Source organism: Aotus nancymaae, unplaced genomic scaffold (genome assembly GCF_030222135.1).
Source record: "Aotus nancymaae isolate 86718 unplaced genomic scaffold, 86718_ANA_hifiasm-v0.15.2.pri h1tg000059l, whole genome shotgun sequence".
Lineage (NCBI taxonomy): Eukaryota > Metazoa > Chordata > Mammalia > Primates > Aotidae > Aotus > Aotus nancymaae.
In genome coordinates this window covers 36,987,763-36,995,867 of record NW_026988473.1, presented here as the reverse complement: position 1 = coordinate 36,995,867, position 8,105 = coordinate 36,987,763, and the positions used below count along the sequence as shown (strand labels likewise).

The 8,105-nt window shown below is 32.6% G+C and overlaps 1 pseudogene; it reads right to left on the bottom strand.

Annotated features, from left to right (window-relative positions):
* Positions 1 to 6,746: 6,746 nt before the first annotated feature.
* LOC105719987 (ribosome production factor 2 homolog) lies at positions 6,747 to 7,741 on the bottom strand (annotated as a pseudogene).
* Between the last annotated feature and the right edge of the window lie 364 nt (positions 7,742 to 8,105).

Below are 8,105 nucleotides of genomic sequence, written 5' to 3'. Positions count from 1 at the left end.
GTCTGGTCTTAGTAATAATACTAATAGAGGTTATTGTGACTCATCTTAAAACTCCAAAAATGTACACTTTTATATAAGTGTATAGTATTTTACTTCTTAGGAAATTCTAATTTGGTAGATTTTTTTTTCTATTAGGTAACTTTGATTTAATATTGTGGAGCTTTGTTCTTTTTTATCATTCACATTCTTGAAAACAACAACAAAGAAAGCTGGAATTATAAAGACTAAATCTCTACGAATTTCAAAGAAAGAGTCACTTTGCTACTAATGAATGTGATGAAGAGCTCTTCTCTGGGTCTAAATAAGCTCTGTGACAGTTAGTTAATGAAAATAGCCTAAGAGTAGAAGCATGAAGGAAATTCCTGTTTTCTGAAACTAAAAAGGTAAAAGTACTGGGATCATAGAGGTGACCATCTAGAATTGCTTGAACATCATAGAAAATTTTCCAAGAAAATAACAAATGAAAAAATATTATTTGTCTTAAATCTTAGTATTTTTATTCTAATTATAGAATATATCATTTAAAATATATATAGTCTACCTGAATTTCCTTTTTAATACCAAACAATCTAGGTAGAGAAGTTTATTTAGTTGAATAACTCAACATAAAAAATACCACTTATGGTGTAAAAATAAGTGAATATGTCTGATTTAATGTATGTACTTAACTATATGTATTATCTGTTTATAATTTCTTTGTTTAAGGGATTATTTAGAACAGCAGCAACAAAAAAAACTGTTTAAATTCCTAAAATTATGTACTAATATTATACCTACATTTCTGAATTGGCACCTTTATTAAGAAAGTATGTATTGAGCTGATACTTTTTCATTTTTCTGCATGCCTGTTATACTCATGCAAATTAACATTTTAAAATATGATATTAGGCATCTTCATACTTCTTGGAAATATATATTGTTGTTTATTTCACAATTATAAATTAATTATGGGAATGAACAACTGTTTAAAAGAATAAAATAAATATTTTCTATTCAAAAGAGAAGATTTTTCTAAGGAAGATCATACTGAGATTAAATAACAAATAGGATGTGAAAGTTCTTTGCTTCATATACCAATTTCTTTTGTATACTTGATAACATGTCACAGAGAAAACATCTTTCCTATCTATAATATGACAGGTTTACCAGTCGTTTGATAAAAGATAATTTTTAATTAAAATAACACAGAACTAGAATTTAAAGAAAAGTTACCTGAATTATTATATATTTATAATTGTACTGTGTGTGTGTGTGTATTCACGTATAGACATGGGGTGATTAAAAGTAGGGACTCTTGGTCAAATGTACAATATTGCAAATCTTGTCTTACTCTCTTTACTTTCATATATTTAAATATATGATCTTAGAAAAGTCATTTAGCTTTCTTTACCTTAATTTCCTCACCATGTAAAATGAGAAAAATAAAACACACCTAGAGCTACATATCTGTTACATTAACAAGATAGAAGGTATAGAAGTCTATACCAAAATTTGACATGTATATGTTAAAGAAATGGAAGCTTAAAAACATTTTAGAAGTATATTTTCTTTTTTTCTTTCTTTTTTTTTCTTTTGTTGTTGTTAAGATGGAGTTTTGCTCTTGTTACCCAGCCTGGAGTGCCATGGCGCGATCTCAGCTCACTGCAACCTCCGCCTTCTGGGTTCAAGCAATTCTCCCGCCTCAGCTTCCCCAGTAGCTGGGATTACAAGCACGTGCCACCATGCCCAGCTAATTTTTTGTATTTTTATTTTTATTTATTTATTTATTTATTTTTTGAGACGGAGTTTCGCTCTTGTTACCCAGGCTGGAGTGCAATGGCGCGATCTCGGCTCACCGCAACCTCCGCCTCCTGGGTTCAGGCAATTCTCCTGCCTCAGCCTCCTAAGTAGCTGGGATTACAGGCACGCACCACCATGCCCAGCTAATTTTTTGTATTAGTAGTGACGGGGTTTCACCATGTTGACCAGGATGGTCTCAATCTCTTGACCTCATGATCCACCCGCCTCGGCCTCCCAAAGTGCTGGGATTATAGGCATGAGCCACCACACCTGGCCTAGAAGTATATTTTCTAAAGTTGATCTACACTTAACTTTAATCTCTGGGAGGCTATTTTTGCAAGATTTTCAATATTTCATAAAATGTTTGATACACTTTGGTATACAATCACTGTTACTTTCCACTATTGTACAAAGTAACTATCCAGAGCTGTATAACCATAAGTTTTGAGTAAAAAGTAATAGCATTAATTGATTTGAAAAATATTGAGTCCTGTGCCACATAATCAAATGCATATACATGATGGCAAATGACCTTTCTAAGTCACTGAAGTAACAAATATATTTGGAAGCAGAGCTAAAGTAATGGTCTCCAAACATAGCAGCACATTATAGTTATCAGAGAGCATTTAAACATACAGATAACTTGGTCTAACCCTGATCAAATAAACCTAAAAATTTTGAGGGTAATTATTGAGAAATATGAATTTTGAATAAAGTTTACCTGGTAGTTTTGATGAAAATAGTCTTTAAGCAGCAATTCAAACCATTGAGTTAGATTTTTATTTATCTACTGTAAGAATATGAAAACAATGCCAAGATTTTCCTTTACTAAATCTCTAGCAAATAAAGCACATTTTAAAACTTTATGTGGTTATTGACTCCTACATCTTTAATATTAATACCAAAAAAATTGTTCTCTATCATAACCTTAACACCTCTTAGCCATCTGGTAAAGGTTACAGCATTTGAAGAAAACAAATTATTTATTTTAAGTTCAAGATGCAGTTGTGCTTTCTTTTGCACATACAAAAAAATTATGGAAAAATTATAATAAGTCAGGCACTATATTATTCAACTCCATGATAGTCTAGAATCATTGTTCCAAATTCAGGCCTATGCACCCCAAATCTCCTAAACTGCTCTTCTTGGGCACTCAGCTCACTGAAAGTCCTGCTGACCTAAAATTCTGTTTTCACTGGCAAGAAAAAATATAGGGAGGAAGGCTTACCACACAAAGGCTCAACATAACATGCAGTGTGGTCCCTGTCTGCATTATTGCTCAATGGATGGCAAGAAGGAGACAGTAGCCATTGTCAGCCCCAGCCCAGGGCTGTGTCTACCTCAATTTAATGTATATGTGAAAATAATTCCTATATTGTTTACAGTTGAGGCTAATTATGCTAAAAACTCAAAAGCATACCAACCCTGCAAAGATGCTAAATGGAGTGAAGAGCATTGGTAATAACATAGGTACAAGATATGAGACAAAAAAAAAGATTCTTTAAATATAGCTAAATATAATGTAACAGATGCCCTTCTGTAAATACAGTAACTTCTCATTCAGCCATCTGTGCTCCAACTTGCTTAGTCAAAAACATGCATTTACAAAGTTTTACTCCATTTGTAGGAAGTACCCTTGTTGGGTTCACATATAGGCTGTTTCTGGATTCCAAGCTGTTTTCATTCAACAAGCATGCAACTTGTGAAACAAGAGAATCAAAGCATATATTTACTTAGTTTGCAACCCTGTGTCTAAATAAGATCCCATGGAGTCTCTGTGCTTCCTTAACCCCATTGTTTTGTTTAACTGAACTTCAGTATTTTGAGATAATTGTAGATTCACATTGTAATTGCAGGAAATAATACATTCTCTGATATACTCTATTAGATATTATCTATATATCCCATGTTGATATATAATTTATGTTTATTAAGAGATATTATATACTCCTTACTCAGTTTCCGTCAATGATAATATCTTGGAAATCTATCACAATTCTATTTTTACCCCTGTAATAAAATTATCTTGTTGATATACTAAGAGTCAACTCTCTTAACAAATCAGCTAACATAGAGGAGAGACAGTATTTTTTTCACCTTTGTATAATCACTGACTATTTAATAGAATAGTGACAGTTGCAACTGAATTACTGTTTGGAATTACTGGTCTTTGGAATGATTACCAGGGCTACATTACAAAGAGATAAGGATCCAGGTGGTGGTCAGATTTCTGTTTCTTCATAAGGTAAGGTCATGTTTCCCTTCATGACCGATGACTAAAATACCAGTGGAAACAGCTTGACATAACATTTTGTCTCTGAACTAAAACAAGGGTCTATTTGATAATTTTGGTTAAAACTAGGGTCAACATAAAATGTTCCGAATGACCTGCTCTGGATTCCAAAATAGGTATTCCATACACATATTTATAACCCTTCAAACACAGGCTTTTAATAATAATAATTGTTGTATTTTTATAATCAACATATAAAAAATCTAACTACTGTATTTCATTTGACTTTTATTAGCTTCCAATCTTCAGATTTCAAGGAGTGAAACATTTTTAACATATATGAATAAATAAATGCATACAAATATATGTACTTATCTATAAAAGAATTATGACACTTTAAACTACAATAGGTACAAAATATTAGTTAATTCAGAATGTAACTTACATTATGTTTGGCACATAAATTAGATTTCTTGGTTTATTCTGCTTCTCCCATTAACTGCTCACATTTTAACATTTTTTCCTACTTTGCTACTAATAGGAACAAGTAAAACATCATATGTTCACAGTCAATTTTTGCTTGTTAACAACTCTGGGAATTAAAATAGAGTACAATGAAGATGTACTTTTTTGAGATTTATTATAATAGTTCTATAAGCCATAGAGGTGAGTACTTCAGTCTTGATATTAGTCAATGCAATTAAATTAAAATGATTGGCTAATAACAGTTATTGTACATAACTGGCCTAGTCCACATGGGCAAAAAAATAGAAAGTTCATTTATCTCATGATTTTTTCATAGTATTGTTGAATGAGAGGAGGTGAAGTATAAAGAAATGTTATTTTAAATGGAATGAAATGAAGATTTCCAAACATATTAGCAGATTTTCAGATATCAGATATAAGAGCAGTCACCTAAATCCCCAAATACCAAACTTTCCTGAAAAAATACACAGTCTCCCCCTGCCCAAAAATAGATTAAATAAATCTGTGGGACTATAATAAAATAGTATGTTAATGACATGTAATGAAACATAAAAGTTTATAAACAAGCTAAAATGCTTATGAAAATTCAGTATACCATATCACTGGGCCAAAGGTGTATTGAAATGACATTATACACAAGAACAAGTTTCAAAATGAGTAAGAAGTCTAAAGGTTATAAAACAGACAAAAATAAAATGAAAGTACTAAGAACACATGAGTGAATTTCTCTACAATTTGAGCAAAATAGAATCTTTCTAAACATGGTTCGAAAACCAGATACAATAAAATAAAAAATTGATAAATTTTACAACATCTACACATAAAAACTTTTGCCGTGTCAGTGATTATCAAAAGCAAACCCAAGATAAGTAAGAAATTAGGAGAAGCGATATCATAACTAAAGGGATACAATTTACAATGTATTAGTAGATGTGAAACATTGAGGAAGAAAGGCCAAAACATGAAAAAAAAAAAAAACAGCAAATGTGAAAATAAATTTAAATAATAGAGATGTAAAGTGGACCTTAAAATATGACTATTTTTTTACTTTAAATAAAAATGCATATCTATACTTTTCTGAGTAACTTCTTAATTATCATACTGGAAATATTAAAAGTTTGACAACATTCTCTTGGGGAGGCTGCAGGAAACAATTACTGTCATGAACTGCAGGTATTCATGCAAAGTGGCAAATGCTCTTCTTTTTGGTGGCTGAATCAGCCTTGACCACTAACCCCCTTCCCCAACTACCCTGGCACAAGATTAACCAGAGGAGCAAAGGAGGGATTTTAGAAACCACTTTCCCCTTGGCATACCCACAACTATTCAAAGCCACTCTGCTTTCATTATTTACTGAAAACTATGCAATCTTTCTTTAATATTACTTTCAATTGTATTTGATATAAGCAGCCCACTGGCCCATTTGTATTTCTGAAAAGCTAAATTTGTTTAGAAGGATGCTGAAAAGCCTTTTAAATCACCCTGGTTATCTTATACTTCTCTGAACTTCCATACTTACTGACTACACAGTACCCCTCATGTGCTAGATTTTCAATATTAGAGTATCATTTCTATACTTAAAAAGGCAAAATAAAATATATGCAACATAATCTTTCATTTAATAAAGCTGACATTATCAGGAAAGATTTTTTTCTCACCAAATCAATGCCATTCTCTATTTTAAATCACACAAATTAAATTCATTTTCAAATAATCCCCTTTAGAATGTGGTCCTGACTTTCATAATCAATCTTATTCTTAATAGTTTCCAGTTATATTTAGAAAACATATTAGGCCATCATAAAATAGATCCAAAGCTAGCAAACCATTTTATTTTAACAGGAGTCTGTTAACTTTTAGATTACCTTATAGCTTTCTGTAGGTATCAGTTACACTTGCTATAAAACTAAGCCCATTTTCTCTTCTCCCTGGGCACATAGCTATATTATATGGCTCAGTGTTCCTTGCAGAAATGTGACTATATAACTGAGTTTTAGCCAATAGAATATGAGAGATGTGACGTGAGCTTCTTCTAGACCTAGTTTGTAAGACCATTAATGGATGATGCCCATGCCCTTTCCTCTTCTGCTTACTTAATGCTGTCATCACTGTGAATTTGGAGGCCCTCTACAAAGGTAGTAAGCCATGATGTGGAAGACTCCTAGATGCTCAAATCACCTTCTAAATGGAGGGAGATACCTGCCTATCAGTAAAAACTCATGTTGAATTTGAAGGAAATCAGCATTAGTTACTTATGATTTTTTTCCATCAAGTTTTTAAAAATTATTTTTGACTTCTTCTCCTGGACTTCTGTTATCCTTTCTGCAGGTCACTTCTTCAACCCCTTCATTTTCCTGGTTTACAGTTTCCTTAGGTCTTGCTTCTGCATCTGAATCCTTCCATAAGTTGTACCAAAACTATCATGGGAGATATTTTTCTTCTTTGGCTTGAGAGCTTTTGGCATTTTCACAGATAATTTATAAAGGTCATCGGATGCCAGGTGTGTCCTCCTCAGAACCAGATCCAATGAGGGTCCCATCTCTTCCAATTCAATCGTGGAGATCGGGAACCAGATTTCTTCAACAGCAGCTTATAGCTTCGAAAGTAAATCTTCCCATTCAGTGCAGTGAAGTGCAGAACGTACTCTAATCCAGCCAGGTGGATATTTGATACTGTGGGGCCTCTGAAGAAATCAATAAGAAGACTTTTTAGTCTTCTATAATCTTCTGTTACATCAAAATCATCACCAGCAAATATTAACATGGATTTTGTTCCCCCAGGACATTTACTGTTCTTAATGTCTTTTAGAGAGATAAAATTCTCAATACCTGATTCAATCATATACAGCACATGGTAGTCATACATACGACCTATGACTAGCTTATTTGGCCACTTCTTATTATGGGAGCCAAACATGAATAAAGAACAATCTGACTTCTTTGAAAAGAATTCCAGTGATGTCTGATCCTCAAAAGGTCTTGTAATATTTTTCTTTTTATACAGTACATCGTATGGTTTTTTCAGTGCATACATATCTTTATATATATATATATATATATATATATATGTATATATAATTGCGTTTTAGGTTTTGGGGTACATGTGTGTCACTGTTACATTTGCATTTCCCCCTTTAATCAGTGTGGCATTTTCAATATTTTCATTGAGCTTCGGTTCTCTCTTCTCAAGGAATCTCTTGGCTCTTTTCGTTTTGGGCTTTACAACTCGATCCAGAGCATCCATTGCTACCGCTACCTGGAACTCTTAACTGGGTGAATGCCAACATTAGTTATTTTTTAGCAATCATGTATTTTGGGCTTGCTCTTACAGAAACTATCATTAACAGAATGAATACATGGCCATCTAAAAGAAGAAAAATATCTTACCAGAAAGTAAACAGAGATGTCTTACACACTGATTGGCACTAGATTATGCACATTGAATGAAGGAATGTTTTGACAAAACTATATTTTATTGATCTGCATTTTAATCCAAATATTTTGTCTTCAGCAAAGTGAGAAGAAGAAAAGAGATGGGACATAGGTGGAGGTAAGGACAGATAAGTTGTTAAGTATAAGAAAACGATAGATCAGGTAGATAAACAAGA